Source organism: Bubalus kerabau, chromosome 2 (assembly GCF_029407905.1).
Source record: "Bubalus kerabau isolate K-KA32 ecotype Philippines breed swamp buffalo chromosome 2, PCC_UOA_SB_1v2, whole genome shotgun sequence".
In the NCBI taxonomy this organism is placed as follows: domain Eukaryota; kingdom Metazoa; phylum Chordata; class Mammalia; order Artiodactyla; family Bovidae; genus Bubalus; species Bubalus kerabau.
The window spans coordinates 105,988,122-106,016,012 of NC_073625.1; the positions used below are offsets into that span (position 1 = coordinate 105,988,122).

General features: G+C 36.4%; 1 protein-coding gene across 23 annotated transcripts in view; it reads right to left on the reverse strand.

Annotated features, from left to right (window-relative positions):
• ZBTB20 (zinc finger and BTB domain containing 20) overlaps nucleotides 1-27,891 on the reverse strand; it is an 869,429-nt gene that overhangs the window by 668,814 nt on the left and 172,724 nt on the right. For 4 of the 23 annotated variants that reach the window (XM_055568250.1, XM_055568255.1, XM_055568252.1 and 1 more), the window contains one exon: nucleotides 20,784-21,040. The exons of 17 other annotated variants lie outside the window; for them this stretch is intronic. The gene's annotated coding sequence lies outside the window, so the exon portion shown is untranslated. Of the gene's footprint in view, nucleotides 1-14,033; nucleotides 14,113-20,783; nucleotides 21,041-27,891 lie in introns of all 23 variants that reach the window. 2 more of the 23 variants (XM_055568251.1, XM_055568253.1) reach the window with 1 other exon arrangement.

Below are 27,891 nucleotides of genomic sequence, written 5' to 3' on the forward strand. Positions count from 1 at the left end.
GTATTATTAAGCAAAGCAGAAGAACTCTCGGCTCAGCCCAATCACCCCACAGAATTGTGAGAAAAAATAAATCCTACTGTTCTAAGCAACTAACAAACCACCTAAAGAGGTATTTTGTTACACAGGCATAAAGGAAATAAGTTAGTCAATAAAGGGTGCATTTATTAAGCGGCTTACTACTATAGTGAACTGGAGCTCAATCCTTTTGTTCTATTCTGGCAAACAGGATAGAACATGCTTCACAGTCATCCCACATAAAGGGTGGGGATGCTAGGATATTTATCCACTAACTTGCCACTAGTTATTTGCTTAAAGCATCTTCTAGGGACATTAAATCTTTGGCACTTTAAGCATGGCCAGAACTTGAGCCAAACTCGCTGAATATCCAGGAAAGGAAAACCATTAGAGAGCCAGAGTATCAGTCATAAGAACTCTTCAGTGACAAGAAATGAGTGGTGGAGAAAAATAGAAAGAGTCACAATATCAGTGAAGATCCAATCCTGGAGCAGTCTCACTATCTGCCTTCTCTATTCGTATAGTTCAGAAGCTAAAGATGGTCTCACGAACTCACTAACTATAACCACCACTCAGCCTCAGCCTCTCCACATAGCTGGACCCTAAATACTATTTAAAAATCCTTCCAGGTTTCCCTAATCAACTCCCTCTCTACTTCTGTATATGACAGCTATTTCAGATCTTTCCTGAAATCTTCTACTCCTCTTTCAACATCTGCAAAGAAATTGGCTATCTGTACCAATGAGAAAATAAAGACCATTATATCAACTTTTGGTATCTCACTTACAAACAACTGCCTTTATACACTTCTATTTATCCTTGCCTACTATTACTCCAGGAAAGGATCCACCTTACTCCAATGCTAATCCATCCACCTCTTCACCAGTGGAGCCCTCTGCCTTGGGATTTTGCCCCTCTTATGTAACTGCCCCTACCTGTCTCTCTTAACACACAAATTCTGAAGAAATGGAAGGATATGATCTATTAAAATCCTACACAGTGTTCCTATTGCCTGAGATTTACTCTTTTTTTTTTTCTCCTCAGCCCTCCCTCAGACTCTTGCCAGGCAAACTCCTCATTATCCTTTAGGGCTCAGCTTTCTATTACAGTCTCTGGAAAGCCTTCACTAACCTTGCCACTTCCCAAATCTAAGGTTCCCTCATCACAGTGCTTTGCTCTATATTGAAATTGTACATTCCCTTTCCTGATATTTCTCCTTTCTCCCCCATTGAATGTAAGGTCCTACAGATCAGGTACTTAAAAGTTTTCAAACCATAGTCTCCATGTTTAGAACACAATTGGTGTTTAATAAATAATTACTGAATAAATAAATAAACAGGGTCCTCTCATTCTCTCCTCACCATACCAGAGTAAGTTTAGTGAAAGCCACATGCAGGACATACCATACTGTGGCCCTTTCTTTGTCATTATCTTTGCTTCCATTTAGTCTACTATAAAGTATGATAGTGTGGTCCTTTTTAATTTGCATTCAGTTTAGTGTTAAAAAAAAAAAAGCAAAACACACTTGCTTAGAAGCTCAGGAATCCATTGTTAACTTGGAACTTTTTGTTTTGTTATAATGCTGTGAAGAATCAGACTTCAACTGCTGCTGCTGCTGCTAAGTCGCTTCAGTCGTGTCCGACTCTGTGCGACCCCAAAGATGGCAGCCCACCAGCGTCCCCCGTCCCTGGGATTCTCCAGGCAAGAACACTGGAGTGGGTTGCCATTGCCTTCTCCAATGCATGAAAGTGAAAAGTGAAAGTGAAGTTGCTCAGTCGTGTCCGACTCTTAGCGACCCCATGGACTGCAGCCTACCAGGCTCCTCTGCCCATGGGTTTTTCCAGGCAAGAGTACTGGAGTGGGGTGCCATTGCCTTCTCCAGACTTCAACACTGGATTCTAAAATGGAATTTGTACTTCTCATCAACAGAAATTTGGAACTTTTTAAGTTTTAAAAGAATGTTCAGAGGCAAAAATGCATACTTGTATATTCACAATGAGTTGCCTAAAAAATGTTTCTAGAAATGTAAAATAACTTTCTTAGTAGTCACATTGATGGGCCTAACTATATTAGTTTCTATATGTATGGTTTTCACTTTCATCAAAAAATGAGCCCTCAATTTTGAAAGAAATGAAAAAAGAATCAATTTGGGCTTATGATCACTTTTGATCCCTCCTGTTCAATTCGGCGCTGTGTGTGCTAAGTCACTTCAGTCATGATCAACTCTTTGTGACGCTATGGACTATAGCCTGCCAGGCTTTTTAGAGCCTTCTTAAGCCATAAACCAGATTCCCTGGGAAAGGATTTGGAACAAAGAATATATACCTCTTTGCCTCCTCCCTCCTATGTTCAAAGCAACTGAGGAAAGTGGGTTAAGTCTTTCATATAATATTAATCCCACTGCTTTGGTAGGCCTGAAATCTGCTCAGAATGGTTCCCACCTTCCCCCTTCCCTTCCATTGCCATCTTTTGGAAGAGGTGACGGAGCTGAGGTGGCTTTTTAAAGCTGGTCTTCAGGGAGATAAAGACATTGAAATTCCACTCCAATTATTTTTTATTTCTTACCATTTCAAAACCTGAATATATGCTCTATTATGAAATATTTGTGTTCTTCATTAAAAACAACCTTCTAATTAAATGTTTAAGTTTAGATTAAAGCAAAATGCAGAAAAGAAGGATGTAATCAGATTACCAAATCATCCGAAAAGCTTTGTCATTTACAAAAGTTGGTAAGATGGAGGAAGATGCATGTTTCCCAGTCTGCTTTCTTGGTTTGTGGATACCTGGGATATAATTCAGTTTTTCATTTCCTGTTCCCAGAGCAGCTCACTCTGTTTAGCTCCATCTTCAGTCTGGCATATAATTACTTCTTCAGTTCCTGTGCTATTTGGTTTTAAGCACCTCTTACCCCCAAGGCCTCATCGCTCTAAGGGCTTGTTGAATTTAAACAAGCACATTTAAATCTTTGTCTTTAAACGAGTAAAATAAAAGTCTTAACACCTAACACAGAGTACTCTTCTATCCACCTACACTCTAAATGTGCATGTTATAATTGTCTACCAGATCATAATGAGTATCTATCCATCCTCAAAATCAGAGAAAGGAGGACTCATTCTAGAGGCAAATTTACAATAAATGGTTTTATTCTTGATTAGCTATGTGTGTTTGGGGACACAGAGATTGGCATGTGCATAATTTAACTACCTAATAAATATCAGATGATCAGGGATACCTTGGAAATAAAGGTGGGAAAAGATAGTGAAGGAAAAACAAAAGAAAAAAAAGCAAGACTACTAACAGAAAAAAAATAAGACAAGGAAGTAAAGGAATTTTAAGCTTTACCTCTTTTCCAACAAATTCTGCACACTTACACAACTGCTACTCATGCATGTCCATGGATATGTTCATACACACACACACACACACGTTTTAATTATAGAAATGTCAAACAATATGCCTTTCCTGGAGACATATTGTAGGCCTGGATTCCACTACTACCACTGCTAGCAAAACATAAATATTATCTGTGATCTTAATTTAGGCTTGAGTAAATGAGTGATCATGATATTCGTCTTACATTCTTAATTTACCCCAACTACTTTAAATGAATATTGAATGAGACTTTCATCCAAATACACTGTCAAAAATGCAGGAAAAAGTATTGTAATTATGACTATGAATTATAAGAAAAGTTTCTCGGTGAAATATGAATAGATTTTGTAGATCTCAAATGGAAAAAAAGGGATATTTAGTCTAATGAAGGAAACAAATTCTAGAAGTGGAATAGCATTCTTTCATCTATCAATTAATGAACATTTTAAAAAGAAAAGAACAGTGCTGAAAAGCTGCATTGCAATGGAGGTTTAGACTGGTACAAGGTGCTTTGAAAGTAAACTGGACACTATATATCAAGAGACTGAACAATGATTATATGCTGTGTCAGGTTAGGTCCTCTGGTGCCAAGAACCACTGGGCTTAAGAGATCTTTATAAGGAGAATAACCTGTGAGTGATAAAGGAGGAGGGGCTTAGGCAAGGAATCTGCTCAGACATCAGTGAAAGTCTTACCCTTGTGAAAGGAAAGAGGGATGGAAGAGCTTCACATGGAGAGCAGTTCTGAGAACGTCTCAGCCAGGTTGGTGGGGAATCCTTGAGCAAAATGGCCGCTTAGAAGACTCTCCTGTAGTGCAGGGATGCCTCAGTTCTAATACTACTGATATGCTCCTGGGCCAGGAGCATCACAGGAGAAGCACACCTCCCATGTGAATGTCTACATGCTGCAGTGGATCCAAAAGTGTGACAGCTAGAGGTTGTCAATCATCTATGCTCTCCACAACTCCCTCTTTTGAAAGGAGATCTAAAAAGGACACCTCTATGGCCACCACATAAGGTTTTATTCCAAATCTAGGAATTTATCTCAATTAAATACTCTAAATTCCAGGAGAAATGAATGCTGTATGCTCATCATGTTCTTTTTTTAAAATAACTGAAAGCTGAAAACAATTTTTGTCCAAGCATAAGAACTGGGTGACTATAGTGAGTGCATGGGTGCTAAGTCACTTCAGTCATGTCAGACCCATTGTGACCCCATGGACTGTAGCTTTCCAGGCTCCTCTATCCATGGGATACTCCAGACAAGAATACTGGAGCGGGTAGCCGTTCTTTCCTCCAGGAGATCTTCCCAATCCAGGGATTGAGCCCAAGTTCTTATGTCTCCTGCATTGGCAGACGGGTTCTTTACCACTAGCACCACCTAGGAAGCCAACTGTGGTATATCTACTCAGTAGAATACACTACAGCTATTAAATGAAAAAAATACTTATACTTTAAGTAAACTTTACAATTAAGATACAATATAGTATAATCATTAAGGTTAAAATATTCTAAAGATATATTTTTTTAAGACTGGAAGAAAGTAAACCAAAATGGTAATAAGAATTGTTTTCTGAGCTTTCTAAAGTTTTCCAAATTTTGTATATGACTTTTAATTGGGAGAATAAAGTATGAAAAATAAGGGAAAAAAGCTTAATATTTTTAAAAATTTAGACTGTAAAGTAAGTAGGGACATGAAAAAATATATATATATCTGAGAAAACAAGACCAAAATAATTTGAAGAATACTATCTTTAAGATTCTGGAAAACAATTTCATAGATCCAACATACCATAAAACAAACCTAAAGATAGGAACTGAAAAGGGAAGTTGTAAAAATTTTAATTAGGGTATTGGGTACTTGAATGAAAACTAACGTTTCATACACTCTTCTGTGACTATTCAGTATAGGTGTTCTACAATCACTCTAAAGAGTGTTGTCTGCATATTCCTCTGTGTGTTCATTCGCATATTCATTTTCCAGCATATAACTGAAAAAGTTTTTGAGAGTCATCATATGCACTGTGCAAGTAAATCAAAGATCATGGTATAATGTGATAAAATGTATGCTTTATACCTATATTCTAAAAGTGTTTATGGTAAATACATATTTCAAGTATAGCACATTTCATTGCTTTTTAGATTGTCTTCAATATGGACGTGAATGACAGAGTGTGATTATAATTTTATTCTTACAAATGAAGAAAACAGGACGTCACACATTCATTTCTGACTCTCTTCAAACTGTGGAAGGTATCCTATATTGCAGTGTGTCAAAATCTCTCAGGGTAGAAATTTACTTCAGTTCAGTTCACTTCAGTTGCTCAGTCGTGTCCGATTCTTTGCGACTCTATGGACTGCAGCATGCCAGGCCTCCCTGTCCATCACCAAGTCCCGGACTTTACTCAAACTCATGTCTATGGATTCAGTGATGCCATCCAACCATCTCATCCTCTGTCACCCGCTTCTCCTCCCACCTTCAATCTTTCCCAGCATCAGGGTCTTTTCCAGTGAGTCAATTATTCTCATCAGGTGGCCAAAGTTTTGGAGTTTCAGCTTCAACATCAGTCCTTCCAATGAATATTCAAACTGATTTCCTTTAGGATGGACTGGCTGGATCGCCTTGCAGTCCAAAGGACGCTCAAGAGTCTTCTCCAACACCACAGTTCAAAAGCATCAATTCTTCGGCACTCAGCTTTCTTTATAGTCCAACTCTCACATCCATACATGACTATTGGAAAAACCATAGCCTTGACTAGACAGATGTTTGTTGGCAAAGTAATGTCTCTGCTTTTTAATATGCTGTCTAGGTTAGTCATAGCTGTTCTTCCAAGGAGCAAGCGTCTTTTGATTTCATGGCTGCAGTCACCATCTGCAGTGATTTTGGAGCCCCCCAAAAATAAAGTCAGCCACTGTTTCCCCATCTATTTTCCATGAAGTGATGGGACCAGATGCCATGATCTTAGTTTTCTGAATGTTGAGTTTTAAGCCATCTTTTTCACTCTCCTCTTTCACTTTCATCAAGAAGCTCTTTAGTTTTCTTCACTTTCTTCCATGAGTGTGGTGTCATCGGCATATCTGAGGTTATTGATATTTCTCCTGGCAATCTTCATTCCAGCTTATGCTTCTTCCAGACCAGCATTTCACATAATGTATTCTGCATGTAAGTTAAAAAAGCTCACAAGCAAAGGTTTCATAGATTGCTGTCATCCTCCCTAATTACACAAATGTGTTTTTCAGGTATATTTTAATGACATCTCTGATGTAATGCATACCTATCTTCTTATTCAGCCTATGCATACTTTTTTTTCACTTAGAATTCATCCATTAATAATCTGTGATCTTCAAGTAACTAAGTTAATGATTACATGAATTAAAATAATACATGACCCTTCGAAGAAACCAATATATTCTATATTTATGTTACAAAATTTTCCTTGGGTGAATATCATTCATTCCCTGAATTTCATAATGCTTTAAGGACAAACTGTTTCTTCTTTGGAATTCAGTAAGTTGTTCCAAGAGACTGTTGCTTCTCCACTCAACAATGAGTAAAATTCATTCAGGGAGGGATCTTAGGGGACCTATTCTTAATAAGATAGAATCCTATCCCAGTTTGCAAAATTCACTGAATTTATAACTCATTGTTACTGATCAAGGAATTAATCCAAGCTTGTTATTTGATTGATCTCATACTACTCACAGATCAAATTTGGTGCCATAAAAAAAATTATATAACCAGAACAAAAATACAAAGGATGCAAATAAGTTGTAGGATAGGAAAGTAGACTTTATCATCAGGCAAACTAGAGAAAATTTGTATCAAAATTGTTTTCAGCTTCTCAGCAGTGCTATAGTCATCCACTATCATCAGTACCACTAATGAATGATGATGAGGGTAACAATAATCTCGTACATTTACATAATACTTTTACTTTGAGAAAAAACTTCTATAATACATCTTTTCATTTGATCTTCATGATGATTTTTTGAAAATGTAAGGTAAATGCTTTAAAATGTCTCATTTTATGAAGGAGGAAATTAGAATCCAAAGAAGATAAGAGACTTGCCTGACAGCAACACAAAACTGGAGCTAGGTTATTGGCCACCTGACTCCTATTTCAGAGTTTGTTTTTTAATACTTTCAAATCAAAAGAATCCATGATATGCAAAATTTTTCCAAATTTTGTATAAACTACTTAGAGCCATAAATTTCTATCAATCATAGCAGTTTTAAAACAGGCAATTGGTTAGCAGGTGTGTGATAAACAATTTACAAGTTAGAAAGGAAGATATGTCTCTAATTAGCAGGGCAAAAGGGAAGATAAGTCAAAGATATCTAAACATTCTACAGCCCTTGGAATAATTAATTAGTACCTTTACTTATCTTCATTGTTTCAAAATATATTCAACTTGTGAGATTTTCATCACTGTAAAATATAATGAATTATTAATAACAATAAATAAATCTCTAGTTGTCTAAGTAGGTATGCTCATCTAGGTCACTATTCAACTTCCATTATAAATTGCTTCATTTTACCAAAGTTTCCAGTACTGGATCTCCTAGGACAAACACTGATATTTATCTGTTGCTACTGGTTTTACTAATTGAATATTATATTATATCTATATATATATGGAATATTACATTATATATGATTCATTTCAAGCTGCATATATGCAGATCTGATTTTAATCAGTATACAAAAGAAATTGAAAACTAAATTAACATATTAATTGACCACTGTACATAGTCATCTGAAAAAGCACTGAAAAGAAAACTGGCATTGAAATCATAGAAGGCAGCTTTTAACTTGTGACCTCAACCTAATCAGATTAATTACATACTAAATAAAACAAAATTACCAATATTCTCTATAGAATTTAACTTAGATTCAAAAATCTTATAATGTAAAAAAGTCCAGGTTGCAATCCAAAATTATTAGGTATATGACGAACCAGGAAAATCTCAACCCACATGAGAAAAGATAATTAACAATCACAAACACTGAAATCAGACAGATGTTGAAATCATCTGAGAAAGATTTAAAATTAGCTATCATAAAAATGCTCCAACAAGGAATAGTCTTGAAACAGAAAAATACAATCAACAACAAAATCACTCAATAACAAAATAAAGATGATAGAGGAAAGAGACACTGAGCTTTAAAACAGGGCAGATTCAATAGGAACCAACAAAGAGAAAAACAGTATAGGCTGAAGGACCTGTGAGATAATAAGAAAAAAATCTAGCACTCATGTCATCATAGTATCAGAAAGAAAGGAAAAAGAGTTTAGTGCTAAAAAAAAAAAAAAAAAAAAAAATTGGAGAAACCACAACTAGAATCTTCCCAAATTTTGTGAAATACATAAATATACAGGTTCGAGAAGTATGGCAAACTTGAAACAGAATAGAAACAAACAACAACAACAGCGATAAAAACCCATATCTGGATACATGAAAACTAAACTATGGAAACTGAAAATCAGGAAAAATATCTTAAAATCTTCTAGAGAAAATTACACATTACCTATAAGGGAACAATGATCCAAATGACCATGGGTTTCTCATCAGAAATCACAGACGCCAGAAGAAAATGACATGGTTTTTTTTTAAAGTGCTGAGAGAAAAGAACTATCGACATAGAATTCTATAAACAGTAAAAAATAGCTTTATCAAAGTGAAATAAAGATATTGTCAGGTGAAAAAGAACTAAGAAAATTGGTTGCCAGAAGAATTGCTCCAAAAGAATTGCTAATACAAAATTGTAATTAGCCTCCAATTAAAATAAATAAATTTATATTTAAAAAAAAATTGCTAAAGGAAATTCTCCAGGCAGAAAGAAAATGATATCAGAGGAAACTTTATACACCAAGAACAAGGAAAAGCAAAAGGAAATGATAAACATGAGTAAACAGAATGAACTGTTCTCCTCTTAAGTTCTTTAAAATATGTTTGATAGTTGAAAGAAAAAAATCTCAACATTATCTGATACAGTTTTCAATGTATGTAAAGATGTGGCTCAGACAGTCAAGAATCCATCCACCTGTAATGCAGGAGACCTGGGTTCGATCCCTGTGTTGGGAAGATCCCTTGGAGGAGGGCATGGCAATCCACTCCAGCATTCTTGCCTGGAGAATCCCCATGGATTCCGGTGGAATCCAGGGGAGCCTGGCAGGCTACAGTCCATGGAATTGCAAAGAGTGGGACACAACTGAGCAACTAAGTACACATATACACAAAGATAATATATAACAACAATATTGCAAAACTTTGAGAGTAAAAGAACTTATATGGCGACTAAATTTCTACATTCTGCTTGAAGTGACAAAAATTGATTCTAAAAAGGCTGTGAAAAGCTACATATACATATTATAACCTATAGAATAACCCCTAAAAATATATAAAGATAAATAGTCAAAAGCACAATAAACTAAAATGAATGATAAAAAAGTTCACATAACCTGAAAATAAGACAAGAAATGGGAAACAGAAGGAATAAACAGGAAACAAAAAATGGTAGACATAAATCCAAATATACCACCAATTATAATAAATGTAAATGTAATTATTGACACAGATATTTACAATTTCCTGGAGCCATATACAGCTGATCCTCCATATCCACAGGTTCTGCATCTGTGGATTCAAACAATCACGCACCCATCAAAAATATTTTTAAAAATTTCCAGAGATGATCTAAAGTATAAAAAGGGATGTATGTAGATTTTATGCAAATAATAGGCCATTTTATATAAAGGATTTGAACATCCTAGATTTCCATATCCTTGGGAGTTCTAGAACCAATTCCCCCACAGATAAAAAGGGACGACTATACGCTAAAGAAAGAAGTAAACACTGTGCCATGGTATGGATTAAAGAAGCGTCCTACCTTAGATAGGATGATCTAAGAAAGTTGCTTTGAAGAAGTATCATTTAAGCTGAAATTATGGAGTCAAGAAAGATCCATCCAAGAAAAGAATGAGTTTAAGAAGCACCAGTTCCAACATGCTTCAACAGAGCGCTGAGAAAAAGTGAAAGTTAAATAGTTACAGTTCTCTTCCAAAGCAAGATAAGATTTGCAGGGCCAATTCATTGGAAAAGACCCTGATGTCAGGAAAGACTGAAGGCAAAAGGAGAAGCGGGGAGGAGAGGATGAAATGGTTAGATAGCATCACTGACTCAATGGCCATGAATTTGAGCAAACTCTGGGAGATTGTGGAGGACAGAGGAGCCTGGCATGCTATAGTCCTAGGGTCACAAAGAGTCAGATATGACTTAGCAACTGAACAACAACAACAACAACAAATGCACTCAACAGCAAATACTGTTAGAAACCAAGCACTCGCTGAGGGAAATATCAGAGGAAAGGAAAAACTTCACTGGGCCCCATCTGGAACAAAATCTTGTGGAGATAGATCCTACTCTGCCCTGGCTGATCTTGGACATCAAGGGAAAAAAGATGCTTTCACTTGCAGCCATCAATGCTGTGAACAAAGCTCCTCAAGCACTTTGATCATGGCCACCAAGAAGTCTGGAACTCTGCTTCATCCCATAGAAAAATCTTCCCAAGGCAGGTGTGTTGGAGATCAAGCATTCAGCCCCTTATCAGCACAGGGTAATCAGGCATTCCATGACTGTGGATGAATCCTGACAACTCCAACTCCAGTATCTCATGGACAACTTCCTAAATGGCAGTAACGGGTGACAAAAAGAGCCTCCTGCTACCTACCTGTGCACGCTAATGGACAGTCAGACATACTATTCATATGCCAAGGGGTTAGGACCAATATAAACAAGATACAGTTTCCTCAGTTCTTTTCACACAGCTTTCCCAGAAATGTTTTGCCTTCTCTCTCCACATTGCTTTTCTTCATTTTTAGCTTTTGGATTGAATTCACTTGTTAGCTGCACTACTGTGCTTTGGGTTTGTCCTCTGATCTTGGCTTCACTGACTTAATGACAACTACTCTCAAAGGACTTGAACAAAATTAAAAAAAGTCACTGTTTCTTTTCATGCTGCCCAACTCAAGAGGGACAAGTCTTAATGATCTTAGCTCTTGTACTCAGCCCTGACATCATCCACGAAGATGTCTCACAGGTAACCTTTTTCTCATTGTAAGGGACGGTTATGACACTGGTAGGTCACCTTCTTCAAATAAGAAACGGTGGCTCCAAATGAAGAAAGGAAAGGAGAACTGTCACTCCATCACTCCATCTCTAACTTTGGCTTTCTATGAAGTCTGTTTATCTGGGCAAAGTTGAACTAAAAGTTGGAAAGAGGAGAACACATTTTGTTTTGTCTGTAAATAAATGCATCTATTTCCACAAAACAATGAGTGGAAAGTAACTCGGAAAGGAATCTAGTAAGAGTGAAATAAGAAAGGGCAACTTTTGTGACATACTAAGAAAGGGCAACTTTTGTGACATACTAAGTTCAATTGTTTAAATCCCTTTTAAAATTTGGTGCCAGGTAGTGTGAGCGACTTCACTTTCACTTTCCACTTTCATGCATTGGAAAAGGAAATGGCAACCCACTCCAGTGTTCTTGCCTGGAGAATCCCAGGGACAGCAGAGCCTGATGGGCTGCTGTCTACGGGGTCGCACAGAGTCGTACACAACTGAAGCGCCTTAGCAGCAGCATCTATAAAGTTGTTTTACTTTATAGATGCATCTGAAGTACCATGTATAATGCTAAATATTTAATACTAAATGTGTTCTACTATTGCAAATAGGACCAAGGTCTCTAAACAACCAGATAAGAACATACTATACTAAGAGTTGAAAAAGTGCTAATAAACTCATGGAAATGATTGCTATGATCTTACTCCCTAAATATAAATCTCCAACTCAAGGCATTCTGCACTCGTCGCTGGGTCAACACAACAAAAGCAAGAGATTAAGTTAAATCCTGGCCTTTTCAGTCAAACAGATAGATAGACAAATACTCATGAGAACACCACATGGACCAGGAAGATGATAGCAGAAAATTACCCATGCTCAGCTCCCCTCTGCGTGACTAAACCCTGTTCTGTAGGTTTTCTTACAACTTCAGAGAGCAGGGTTGCTGCTGCTGCTGCGTCGTTTCAGTCGTGTCCGACTCTGTGCGACCCTATAGACAGCAGCCCACCAGGCTCCGCTGTCCCTGGGATTCTCCAGGCAAGAACACTGGAGTGGGCTGCCATTGCCTTCTCCAAGAGAGCAGGGTAGGTATCCTAAAAATAGGCAAACAGTGGACCTCTAATGAGGAAGACATACTGAAATCATTAGGGCTGCTTTGTTTCCCCAAATTAACCTTTCTCTCCTTCAGGTGAGGATATAATTGGTATAATCACTTTAGGTAAAGGACATGAAGAAAATTAAGGTATAACGGTAGGCTTGCCATCAACGTCACTGACTCAGTGGACAGAAGTTTGAGTAAACTCCAGGATTTGGTGATGGACAGGGAGGCCTGGAGTGCTGCAGTCCCTGGGGTCACACAGAGTCAGACGCGACTGAGCGACTGAACTGAACTGGACTGCCATCAGTAACTATGCCGATTAAAAATACTCTGACAAACTAACACTCTGACAATATTCTGAGAAGCAAGAATGTTGGTTAACTTTATACAACCATGATAAATTAGACACTGCACCAAATCGTGAAGGCTACTTGACTCCACATTTGCCTCAATCAACAATATGCAAGGGAGAGACCCAATATGCCAAGTCACCATCCCACAGCTTACAGATGACTCACTTGGACAGGAAGAGCAGAGAGTTTTACTCTCATCTCACTGAACTTTGTACCTTTACATAACACCATGTGGTTTCTAATATGTACCACAGGGGCAACTTTGAGTCTTTAGATCCAAATGCCAGCAGTGAGCTGGGGTAGTGCTCTCTGTTTCCCTTCCCTAGCTATCACCCCTATCCCTTCCCTATCTCTTAGCAACAGAGGGGCAAGGTGGCAATTAGGCCTTATATCAGAACTGCTGGCGTATAGGCCCAGGCCTCTCCCCCAGAGAAATCTGGACCACAGTCTCATATGGAAATTCTAAACTCTGCTTAGAATAAAAGGAAACCAAGGCATACTAAGGCAAGTTATTTTGTCTTTTATCCTGATCTTACTTGGAAATTTAAAGACATCTAAAACATTAAATTGTCCAGTGGTCTTGAAATTAAGATAGTGGTTTTAGACTTTAAAAGAAAAAGAAACATAGAATAGGATAGAATGAGATAAAATTGACAGAATAGAAAATATTGGTATCATGGATAGAATGGAAAAATGGTATCATGCATAGAAAGGGTAAATATTGTAAAATTTTTGTTTCAGTGTATATATATACATCTACGTGAGCATACAAAGTCATGATTTAAATGCATTTCTTTCTGTGGCTTATGAAAATGCTTGAAAACTACTAACTATAAGTGATACCTCTCTGGTTGCCCAAATATTGGCTTTGAGAGCTGGTCATGCCACCTTTTAAGTAATTAGTTCACCTACTGTAGGACTTAAGGTCATGTCTTTTCCCTATCTACTAAATTCCAATAGTGCTTCCTGTCATTGTAACAACCACCCATTTCCAAATGCTACCTGGGAGGTAATGTCCCCCTCTATAAAGAAATGTGAATTTATAGATCAAAGATCTCTAACTCAATTCATACCTGCTGAAAAGAGTGTTTCCAAGTATCCTTTTGTATGGAGAGCTTCACTTCCAATGGAGATCGCTTTGTAGGCCCTTATCTGGAAAATATATACTGTTCTACTTAAACTGCGAATTAAGCCTTCTGTTCCAAGCACCCATCAATCTGATACTAAATTCATTAGCAAAGTGAAATGAAAAGAACACAACATAAATTGCTATTAATGGAGTTCCACGTATGTCACTCCCCACACAATGTACTAAAAATGCACAAGTATCTGTACTTTTTAATACACAGCATTCCAGGAGGGAGGTTTTCCTTCAGGGTACAAAGACACTTTATAAAGCTCCCTTTCAAGGCTAAACTTTAGGAATTTTCACCATCAGTTTATGTTGACTGAGTATTTACTCTTTGGTGGATTCTCTCTTCTATAGACAGGATCCAATAAGGAGAAATTATGGTCTCTGGACTAAAGAATTGAAATTGTAATATTTTTTAGGGTCCAGATATTTACTTCCTATGACTTATTTTTTATGACAGTGATAAACAGCTCATAATGCTTCATCTGTCATTCTTACCCACATAATCTAGGAACAGTATAATATATAAAATTTGGAAAATAAAGACAGAATCTGCTGGTAACATCCCATTGAAGCATAATATTTACATTTGCACTTGAGAAGGGGAATTTTTTCTTCTCTGGAGCAGAGTATAGTCTTTACAGATAAATTAGCTCTCCCAAGTTTTAAATAATAGATATTCTGAAGATATCAAGAGAAATAGTCTAAATTTATAAATTACTCAGAAATGGTAAAATGGCATTTGAATTTTTCACAAAATTTCCAATCTCTGGCTAGCTGGGGACCAAACTATATGTAAATCAAGATTTAAATAGACCAGAACCTAAAATTCACAAAAAGTCTAAATTACCCAGCTATTTTCCTTCCAGGACCCCAAGAGGAACTGAATAGAATTCTCACTTCCCTCACATCTCATAATGAGCACCGAAGGACGATTAGTTAGAGATGAACAAACAAACCCTAAAGGACTGTTTTTAAAACAGAAAATCACACAGTTTACAGCTTACCTTCAAATATTTTATTGGATAAAATGTGAAGAAACAAAAAGATGGACATGAAGGAGGATAAAAGTGGAAATGGAGAATAATATACTTATATTTAAATGATAAAATGAACAAAGAAATATGAGGAAAGAAAGACCGCTTAATTGTTTTAAGTGGCAAGACTGCTCAAATGAGTAAAAGAAGACCACGTAGTGAACGATCTTGGGGATAAATCCAGGTAGACTGCACACTGCAAATGTTCAGTAAAAATTATGCAAATTGAGAAAGAAAATCCATTAGATATAGGTAAGATTAAATAAATAAAATCCATAAGAAGGAAAATGAAGCCCAATTTGCATTGACAGCAACACCAAAACCAAGTGAGTATTATTTTATTGCTCTTATTTCAACTTTGTTCATTTTTTTACACCAATGGACTAAATCAGCTAGTAGTATGCAGAAATTCAAAGATATTTTTATTAAATTAATAATAAAAACTTATATGCACATACTAAGAAAATACATACACCCATACACACATGCACATGGAAGGCATTAAGTAGATTCCCATGCCTCAGATGTATTTGAAGCAGACAAATTTAGAGGTTCTGGATTCAAAATAATGACAAATACAAAGCTTGTCATAAAATTCATTAATAACTTAAACACAGATAAATCACTAGCATTAAATGGTATCTGACTAAGAAGAAAACTGTCCTGAATATCTAACCAGCCTGACTCTAAAGTGGCCATTTTTATGGAGAACTGAAAATACACTGGCAATGCAATCTAATCACAAAAGAAAGGGTTTAGCCAAATATCAAAATGAATCCGCCATTTGGCAAAACTAATACAATTATGTAAAGTTTAAAAATAAAATTAAATTAAAAAAAAAAAAGAAAGGGTTTAGAAGCAACCTTGTTAACCAAAGACAAAGAAGAGAAATATGCACAAAACTGTAATAAGACACTTGAAAATCTTAAACCTCACTTGGTTAACTGAGACTGTCACATCTGGGTTTCCTGTGGGGTTAAATAAGCACTGGTCAGTGCAGTAATTATAATATAAAATCTATTCACATGTTAAAAAATATTTTGATCAACAGTTCAAAGAAAAAAATGTGCAAAAAATTTTAAGTAAACACAGAATTAGGAATATATATGTATATTTCCACAAGCATGGAACTATCTTAAAATAGGAAGTAAAATGTGAAGTATAGATGTATAATAGAAAAGACACACAACCGTTTGTATAAGCTTTGACTATGTAATTCAAAGTGATAGCCTCACATCCTTTCCAGTTCACTGACCTCTTCAGGTAGTAAAATATGAAGCCATAGCAACATGGAATCCTAAGGAGCTGGTATGGCTCCTCATATACTATAGATTAAGAAACTGAGATTCAAGGAAGATTAATAATGGCCTAATATTAAAGCATAAACATCAGGAAGATTTTATAAGATGTACAAATTAGAACAAAAGTTATCAAATGAATTTACCATAAGAGTTTGCTGGGAGGCATGTAGTTGACTGTATTACTATAATAAAGAACGGGCTTCCCCTGTAGCTTGGCGGTAGAGAACCCATGTGCAATGCACAAGCCGCAGGAGATGTGGGTTTGATCCCAGGATCAGGAAGATTCCCTGTAGGAGGGCATGGCAACCCCACTCCAGTATTCTTGCCTGGAGAATACCATGGATGGAGGAGCCTGGTGGGCTATAGTCCATAGGGTCGCACAGAGTCTGACATGACTGAAATGACTTAGTAGGCAAGTATGCATAATATGTGCTGTGCTGAGTTGCTCAGCCATGTCCTATTCTTTGTGACCCTATGGACTGTAGCCCTCCAGGCTCCTCTGTCCATAGGGATTCTCCAGGCAAGAATACTGGAATAGCTTGCATGTCTTCCTCCAGGGAATCTTCCCCATCCTGGAATCGAACAAGGATTTCCTACATTGCAGGCGGATTCTTTACCAGCTGAGCTACCAGGGAAGCCCATAATAAAGAATACAAGACTGTATATTTAAATATAACCTTTGAAAGATGATCCCCCCGAAAGAAGACCTTAAAATAATTATAGTACCTCCTCTAAAAACATCTCAATTTGTTATGGCTATACTGACACCAATAATACTGGTTATGGATAGAAGCCTGTTGGATCCGGACTTTAGGATTACCAACACTTGACAACTGGATATCAGAAAAGATGCTGACAAAAGAGATATCAAGGGAATAACAAGGGGCTTAGGAAGAAAGTCAGGAGAGACTGATGTCGTGGAAAATAGAGCAGAATGCATTTCAAAAAGGAGGAAGTGGTCAGAAAGATGAAATGCTCAATGAGATCTCAATAAGAGTTACATTGGTGAAGTGATACAGGTCTTGGAGGCAGATGGGGTGAATTGATGATTGCACTGGTGAGGAAATGGAAACAATATAAACATGTATCTGGTGAAGTCTGAGTGTAGATATGGAAGAGAGAGAGAGCAGTAGCTAGTTGCATTTTCTGTCTTTATATATGAAACTTTCATTCACCAAATCCAAGAAGTTGGCTTATTTATAATTCCTCCACCATATTCCAAACCCAGTTGATCATCATGTGGATCATTGTCTTTCCACTCTTAAATACATCATTTTATACTGGTCTTCCAGTGGCTGATCAATAGTGACAGGATAAAACCCAATCTCCCTGGTACAGGATTTAGGGCATTTTATAGTTTGACCAACATTACCCATCCAATCTCACTTCTTACTTCCACCCTAAGATGAAGCCTTACTAAACCAGTTGCCATGTCTTTTTGAGCAAGACTCTTTCATTGCCCAGGGCCTTCATGTTACCTTCATGTTACCTTCATGTTACTGTTACCTTTTCCTAGAATATTCCTCCCAATGCAACTACCCACCCACCCCCACCCTCTGTCCACCCTTCACCTATCAAATCTATTAATCTTTCAAAACTCCATTTGAATATGATCTTTGTAAATCCTTCCTTAATCTCCCAAGTAGATATTATGTTCCCATAATAACTTTTTAGGCCCCTCTTAAATCACCCTGTTTATTTAACTTTTATGCAGAGTACATCATGAGAAACGCTGAGCTGGAAGAAACACAAGCTGGAATCAAGATTGCTGGGAGAAATATCAATAACCTCAGATATGCAGATGACACCACCCTTATGGCAGAAAGTGAAGAGGAACTCAAAAGCCTCTTGATGAAAGTGAAAGCAGAGAGTGAAAAAGTTGGCTTAAAGCTCAACATTCAGAAAACGAAGATCATGGCATCCAGTCCCATCACTTCATGGGAAATAGATGGGGAAACAGTGGAAACAGTGTCAGACTTTATTTTTTGGGGCTCCAAAATCACTTCAGATGGTGACTGCAGCCATGAAATTAAAAGACGCTTACTCCTTGGAAGGAAAGTTATGACCAACCTAGACAGCATATTCAAAAGCAGAGACATTACTTTGCCAACAAAGGTTCATCTAGTCAAGGCTATGGTTTTTCCTGTGGTCGTGTATGGATGTGAGAGTTGGACTGAGAAGAAGGCTGAGCGCCGAATAATTGATGCTTTTGAACTGTGGTGTTGGAGAAGACTCTTGAGAGTCCCTTGGACTGCAAGGAGATCCAACCAGTCCATTCTGAAGGAGATCAACCCTGGGATTTCTTTGGAAGGAATGATGCTAAAGCTGAAACTCCAGTACTTTGGCCACCTCATGCAAAGAGTTGACTCATTGGAAAAGACTCTGATGCTGGGAGGGATTGGGGGCAAGAGGAGAAGGGGACGACAGAGGATGAGATGACTAGATGGCATCACCGACTCGATGGACGTGAGTTTGAGTGAACTCTGGGAGTTGGTGATGGACAGGGAGGCCTGGCGTGCTGAGATTCATGGGGTCACAGAGTCGGACACGACTGAGCAACTGATTTGATCTGATCTGATCTGAAGTATTAATACTTATAGAATTTTTTTGTGTTTGAGACCTCAGCCACCCATAGGTCTCTTGAAAGCAGATACCCTATATTTTCATTTGTATATCTCTATGCTTAAGTTGGCACTAATAATGTTTTGCAGTGAATGAAAGGATGCAATTATTACCAAAGATGTGTTATACCAAAATATAACTAGCTTTAGATTAGGTCATAGGTGGGAGATACATATATATATATATATATGTTGTTGTTCAGTCACTGAGCCATGTCCGACTCTTTCTGACCCCATGAAATGCAGCACTGCAGGTTTCCCTGTCCTTTACTATATTCCTGAGTTTTCTCAAATTCACGTTCATTGAGTCAGTGATGCTATCTAACCACCTCATCCTCCACTGCCCTCCTCTCCTTTTGCTTTCTATCTTTCCCAGCATCAGGGCCAATTATACATACATACATACATATATATATATATATATATATATATATATATATATATAATTGGTTGCTAAAGAAAATTAGTGATTTATAAGTCACCGGTGAATTTATTTCCTTGAAAATTATATATGTAAAAGTTAAGATGAATTACATTCTGATGCAAAAGAACTTTACTGAACTACCTTTCAATTTGGTGGCTCTCAGTGACCACAGCTTCTCTGCATTTAAGATGAGTCGGTACTGCATACCTGTAATATGCAGAACACTGAAGAGTACTCCCACACACCATAATCTGGTCAGGATTTAAACATGCAAATATATTCTGCTTTGAACCACCTTCAAGTGCTATTTGGGCAATAGGTACCTTATAAGTAGCAAAAAAGGTATATGGTGAACCTGTATAAAATGTTCAGCTCGGTTAATGTCCCTAAAATGAGAAGACATTTCATTCTAGAGTTTAAAGCCAAGAAATCTCATGAATCTCAGCAAGGATGATCTCTCCTATTTTAAATAGGTTTTAAATATCCTCCCTATGTAGAGATGGCAGAATGGCCACAGGTAAAATCACTTTGCCTGTCTTTCTAGCATCCAATTTAAAATGTATAATAGAAAACATGAGAAGTTAAAAATACGGAAATAATTTTAAAGGATTCAGTTTAAGTACTTCAAGATGCAGAAAAGGTCCTTCTCTATTGCTGTGCAAGATAGATGGGTAATTAGGAAGAGCTCAATGATTTTTTGTGGCTCATTCAGAAAACTTGGCCTGTTTTACATGTATTCAAACCTCAAACTTGACAGCTTTTGTTTTTGTTTTTTCCTCTTCAAGGTTTATGTGTTATTTTGGGGGGGGTTGCTCTTTTTTCACTGAACCCCCAAATTCTGTCTCTCTTAACATAAAATAGGAAGATATGATAAGGATAGAGGAAAATTCTGTGATTTAAAAATTGCTGTTCAGTTTTCTATATTTAAACTTTAAAAGATTAAAAGCAGCCTAATTATCAATTGGTAAACTGTTTTCTAGTATTTTTGGCTCTCAGACAAGCGTCTATACACATAATTGTCTACTTGGGGAAGGTTAATTTCAAAAGACCCCACAGGTGGTAGTTTTGATCTCTACTTTCTCCACTTTGCGAATCACTGTTCTCCTTATTCAGGCAGCTGATGTATTGCAGCTGTGCTGATTCACCTATTTTTCTTACTTTCGGACTTAAAATTTTATCCTAAACTCTAGAAAAAATAAATACATGGCAACTGGTCAGGTTTTGAACACATAGTTCCTATAATTTTAAGAGATGATTAAATATTACCCATAGTCAGGCTCTTTTTCCCACCATAATTCCCAGTCATACCTGTCGTAAGCCTGCCATGTGCATACGTGGCACTTGCTCAGACGTGTCTTTGTGACCCTTTGCACTGTAGCCCGCCAGATTCCTCTGTCCATGGGATTTGGAGAAGACCTCAAATGAACTTACTTAGAGCTGTCCTCTTTTAGGATGGAAAAAAAAACAAACAGGCATCTGGATTCCAGTAGAGGTATAGACCTTGCAAGTCATCTGTATTTTGGTTTAATCAGAGATTTTCCAAAAGTCTGAATATGATGATACATCTTTAAAAAAAAATAGAGAACCATAAACTAAACTTTGCTCTGTAAACCACGGGAAAAAGTATCTAAAGAGATGCCTAATGGGGTCATTTTTTCACATGATAAAGCAAGAAGAACAGGGGCCCAAGTCTCAGAAGTCTTAGATCATTAGAATTATTCTAACTAATGAATCTTCTTCAAGGAAAAAAGTGGGCTCCGTTTCTGTTTTTAAAAATCCAGAGTGTCTGTAATAGTGCAACTAATGACAACCTTCCCGTTATTCTCACTTAAGAGGAAACCCTATAATAAGAGCTTCCCAAAATGTCAAATAATACTTGTCTCATAACAGGGTTTCTTTGTTCATTCACCACATCTCTTTTGATATGCACAGATAATAAAAGTTCATGTAAAACTAAAGGTAATATAGAGCAGAAGCCAACACTAATTCTGTATAAATATGTCTGATTAATAAGAGTGCCATTGTTATGGTTATTTCATAATGTCACGATTGCTACAAGAATGGAGGATAGAAGTACTCTTACTCTTGCTGTTTTTGTTCATCCTCTGTCAACCAACCAGTCTGTGAATTTTTGCTCAATGAGGGAAATGAAGGATAGATTTTTGTCCATTAATTATTTCTATTTCATTAGTTCATGTCATAAGCTGTGAAACTAACTTTAAATTCAGGGGAAAAATTAGGGGTTTTATTCTAAAATTAAACCTCACATTCTCTTAAAAAAAAAAAATGAATACATGCTCCAGGCTTAATTTCTAAGCTCTCTTTTCTACATACACAACTACTATATCCCTCTGGTGCTCACCAACGATAAAATTTAGCATGCTAGCACTAAGACGTTCCTGTGGGCCTAACATGTATTACCTAAAGTACAGTTTAATACTACAACCATAACCAAGGTTGTATGTGAGATTCAATTCCAAAAATTAGAAAAACCCCACCCTGTTAAGTAACAAGGAAATCCAGAAATGAGTATATGGTGCCTTATTGGAATGGTGATGGAAAACAAGTAATAGATCATAGCGCACATTCACGGCAAACAGACAGGATGATAGATTTCAAAGATGTGTCTGAGGCTGGTAGCTAAGTTTGTATTGTCATTACTTTTCTTTTCTCTTTAAATTCTTATCTCCTGCATCCTAGCTTCCCCCCTTGGGGCAGCAGTATAATATAAAAACTTAACAGTTGATCTTAAATTTAGCTGACATTTTTATATCCTTCACAACACACTCTTTAGATTGCACCCAAGAAGGAGATTATTAAATAGTAGCAGGAGACCAGTTACCAAACCATTTTGACTGAACAAAAAACAGCACTGTGACTTCTTACTGACAAATGAAACAACATTTATACAATCATTATAATCAATTTCATAAATAAAGAGCTATTAACAACTGGAGAAAAACAGGAAAGAATCCTATTTCTCTTAAGTTCCTTCATCCTCTCCTCAAACCTCACATTCGTTTCAGCAGTGGAGGAGGTTATGCATGACAAAGAATGGACTTGGCTGAACTGGAGTCTCCTGTGAAGCAGATGCTGTCAGTCAGAAGGCAAGGACACATTTCTGTGATTATTTCAGGCTTTTTATTTTTTTTTGGTAATGATTAGCCAGAGTTCCATTTTGCTGGGGCTGGCATTGCGCACAGCTCACTTTTTTTTTTTTTTTTTAAATTAGGCTTTTCTTTCCTTTTTATAAAGTAAATTTACATATTTTCAGTCTCTCAATCCCTTCTATGTTTTATTTATGAATACAGCCCTTCTTGATGGTAACTTTAATGTGAAAGAGGTAGTTATTAATGTCCCAATCTGCTAGGTTAATCCCTTTCCACATTCTCTACAGAGAAGTTTAAGGTAAGTAACAGTTTACAGTCAATATTAGGTTTAATTATGCTTAATGAGAGTTAGTGTCTCTGTTTACTAACTGCATTTAGGTGTGTGGATCCTAGATGAATTTTCCCTTGGCCTCATTCTGCTCTTTTAATAGTGCCACTGTGTGCTATATATGCAGTGCTTAGATCTATAAAGCTGCTCCAGGAGAACAAAGTGGGGAAGACACCTGTTTCACTTGAGACACCATTAAATGAGTGCAGCCTTAATACAACTGCACCTTTCTTTGGGAAGGGAGTTCTTATTTTATAATGCTTTCCAAACAGATCCATTTAAGAGACTAATTATTGCCTAAGTTTCAGATCCTGGGTAAGTCAATACAAAGAAAAAGCTGTTTCATACTAAGTACTATTATCACTAGTGGATAATGTAAATTTAGAGTATTAAACACTTCTAAGACTAGTAATCCTTTAGTGTCATCAAGTATTAAGATATAAAACTTCTTTGACAAGTCACTGGTTTGGTTTGGTCTTTCTTTTTGCCACCTAAAGACTGTTTTGTCTTAAAATTGAATTTAAATTCATTGTAGCATATAGGACAAAACTTTTCTTTCCTTACTGAGCTGTCACAATAAGCATGAAAACAAATACTCAGACCTAGAGGGAATCCTGTAGCAGTGACCCAAAGGAAATTTAGTAGACATATAAATATATTTTTTAAGAATCCTTTTTTTTGCTATGCTTGTGTTATGGACAAATGTTGAGTAGAATTGATTACTACAGTTAGTTTCTTTAAGTCTACTGATAGGTTGATCAATTCAATAAACATTTATTAAGTATCTGGTCTGAGCTAAACAGAAAGAATGAAGAAAGCATATTCTTTTCCCTCAAGAACCTTACTGCATGGGAAAGGAAACATACATAGTTGGTGAAATAAAAAATTGCTTACAATTAGCTTCAGAAATTTTTTTGTCTTTCAAAAATTCTACCCTGAGTTAATATAATGTGAGAGTTGGACTGTGAAGAAAGCTGAGCACCGAAGAACTGATGCTTTTGAACTGTGGTGTTGGAGAAGACTCTTGAGAGTCCCTTGGACTGCAAAGAGATCCAACCAGTCCATTCTGAAGGAGATCAGCCCTGGGATTACTTTGGAAGGAATGATGCTAAAGCTGAAACTCCAGTACTTTGGCCACCTGATGCAAGAGTTGACTCATTGGAAAAGACTCTGATGCTGGGAGGGATTGGGGGCAGGAGGAGAAGGGGACGACAGAGGATGAGATGGCTGGATGGCATCACTGACTTGATGGATGTGAGTCTGAGTGAACTCTGGGAGTTGGTGATGGACAGGGAGGCCTGGCATGCTGCAATTCATGGGGTCACAAAGAGTCAGACACAACTGAGCGACTGAACTGAACTGGACTGACTTAATTTTTGCTTTTAGAAAAAAAAATAGAGGCAACTATTTCCTTAAAAACCACAATTAAATGGGTTTAAAGGAAAATAGTGCAATCCAAACTATATGCTTAATTATAAAAAGACTTTCTACTGCTTAGATCCTGTTTTAAAAGTAATTTAGAAATAACTAAACACATAGTTTCGGAGAAGGCAATGGCACCCCACTCCAGTACTCTTGCCTGGAAAATCCCACGGATGGAGGAGCCTGGTGGGCTGCAGTCCATGGGGTCTCAAAGAGTCGGACATGACTGAGTGACTTCACTTTCACTTTTCACTTTCATGCATTGGAGAAGGGAATGGCAACCCACTGCAGTGTTCTTGCCTGGAGAATCCTGGGGACAGCGGAGCCTGGTGAGCTGCTGTCTATGGGGTCACACCGAGTCGGACACAACTGAAGCGACTTAGCAGCAGCAGCAGCAAACACATAGTTTATGATAAGTGTTTGCCTATTTTTGGAATATCAATTTCCTCTTTTGGAGTTTCTATAAAGTAAATATTTTTTACTTTTAAATCTTAAAGTACAAAGAACATACAGGGAAATGTATTTCCTAGGAAAAATTTTAGGAACAATACTATAGATCCTATAAGGGTCACATTCCTTAAAAGGTCTTTATTTTCAATGTTATCATATAAATTAACTTTTCTTAAGAAAAAAATCATGCTAAACTTAACTAGAGAAGAATCTGACCAAAACCAAATTAACCATTTTTTAATATACTTGAAATACAAAGGGATGGTTATGTACCTTTAAGAAAAATTTTCAGATGTTTTTAAATAATCATCTCTCCATGATATTTTAGATTTAATTTTGTGAACTTAGCAGCAAAAAACCTGGTTTAGTACAAAATGAGAAGATAACTACTTTGGAAGTGAAGAAATTATCCAATATTATTAGATTTTTATTAAAGAGGAACAGAAAACCATATGCTGAAATATTTTCAGATATATACATATCTTCTTTTTATACCATAAGACACTACATTCCTCCATTTCAAATATGAGGATACCAGCAACGTGTACACATATCTGGATGTCTTCTTGCATTTACTTAAACTGACCTTTCTGTATGTACTCTCTATCTCAGTACCCTGAGCTATGCACATTTGAAAACCACTGACTAGTTTATATTCTCCCTCACCATATTACTTAGAACCATCTTGATTATCAATTGCTATCAGACACTGGGCATAATACATAGGCACCTACTTCTGTATCCTTGCTCAACACAAAAAAGGGAAAAACCTAGAATCAATTAGTAATAAAGTTCCTCTCACCCTGCTAAATATTAAAAAGTCAGTCTCAATCTGACACCAGTTAAATAAAATAAGTATGGTCTTAGTGTTAACTCATAGGTTATTATATAAAAATAACTATAGTTATGTATAATAGACTTCATATATACATATATATATATATATACTTGAATATAGCATGTATATGCAGGACAGCTACTTGTTATATTTGAATGTATATATTTTATATTTATATTACTGTTTTTACATGTCAACATTTTTCCCAGAAAGTTAAAAGGAAAATACTTAAACTGTTTTCATAACACAAATTCTAACTGAAATAAAATGTTCTTTAAAAACTGTAATTAATGGCTGCTGTGTCAAATAGTGAACCAAAGGGTCAAACCTTATAATTCACAGTTTGAGAGGTCATAGCTTAAATTATAACTTTAAAAAACTGATTATCTGTGAGTAATTTGACAAATCCAACTAATATACTCTGAATGCATATAAAGTCTTTTTGAGAGTAAAAACAATGTATGTCCAAGTGGACAGTTGATGGAGGAAATGGCCTTTTTACTGAACAAGGCTGAAGTCCAGCATAATGACTTGGAATGCTTTTGAATGAGCATGCAAGGCTGGAAGGCCAAGTGGTATACACATCCAAAGGGAGCATAATGAACAATCTGATCTGCAGACAAAAATATTCCACACACATGTCCAAAGAAAGGAAGGAAAAAATATACACTTCTATCAGTTAGTCTTTCATCACCACTGCTACTGCTACCGAATTTACAGATAAACTCAAACTATGGAGCATTAAAAAATAATACACATGTATACCTGTGGCAGATTCATTTTGATATTTGGCAAAACTAATACAGTTATGTAAAGTTTAAAAATAAAATAAAATTAAAAAAAAATAATAATCTTTAAAGAAATAATTTTTATAATTTAAAAAAATGTTAGAAATTCCCACTGTTTTTCAATCTGAGATTGAAAATACTTATGGAGGTAACCTATATTATATATAGTAAGCCAGATTTCTAAAATTGCTTTCTTTATGACTCACCTTGAAAGTAAGTATCATTGCACCTATCTTCATCCCAGGGCCAACCACCCTTCAAGACATAATCTGAAATAATTTTGCCTGCCTATATTTTTTAAATCTAGAAGAATTCCTCTATTAAGAAGGCAGGCCATTGAAGACCAAATTTCTTAACTCATGTCAGAATTCAGAAGTCCATAAAAATAAGTCATTTTTATATCTTTTTATATATTAATAAGTCAGTTATATATCTATGTTATAATGTTTACTTATGTGTGTATTTTATTTTCTTATTAGTCCTTCTTTCTTATCAGGGCTTCCCCTGTGGCTCAGCTGGTAAAGAATCTGCCTGCAATGCAGGAGACCTGGGTTTAATCCCTGGGTTGGAAAGATCCCCCAGAGAAGAGAAAGGCTACCCACTCTAGTGTTCTGGCCTGGAGAATTCCATGGACCATATAGTCCATGAGGTCGCAAACAGTCAGACACAACTGAGCAACTTTCACTCATTCACCCTTTCTTATGAGTCCCCCAAAGGGGAAAAACTATGTCTTATTTTTTTCTACAGCTATATCTAACCCCTAGGAAGTTCTTGGCACAGAGCAAACATTCAATAAATATTTGCTAGAAGGTGGAAAGAAGGAAGAGAAGAAAGGTAGGAGGCTTATAGTTAGTTAGTCTCTTCTAGAATTATGTATGTTATGGTGGGAAGAAAAATCCAAAATATAATGTACTCTCTATTTACTCAGTTTACCTACCCAGCAATTTGCTGACCCATGCATCTATTCTAGAAACCAAAAAGATTTAAAACAGATTCCAAAAGTACATATTAAAGATATAAATGAAAAGGATCGAAAGTAGAGTGGGAAATAAGATGTTTATGTATGCATGTAAAGACAATTACAGGAAAAGAAAGGAATTTGCTGTTTTAATTTCTTCAGTTTAAACTAATTCTTATTATAACCACTTATTATAATGCTTTTATTACAATAAAACATTAAGGGATATTTACTAGTTCCTCATCTGGCCATACACTATAGAAACATTACATAACCAGATTTTTTCATATCATGAATCATAGAATCTATGAAAGAGACAAATATTCAATTATAATAAAGTGTAATAAGTAAGTTATAATAGCAGAAACATAACTTTGAGAACAAAGAACTCTTCTCTGAACCAGAAAAAAATGTTTGCTGCATGGTAACTGCTTTACTTCAATGCTACTACTATGTCCTATTACACATCTCAGAAGAGAGACTTTTATAAACATTATTGGCTCCTGATGCACAAGGAAATAT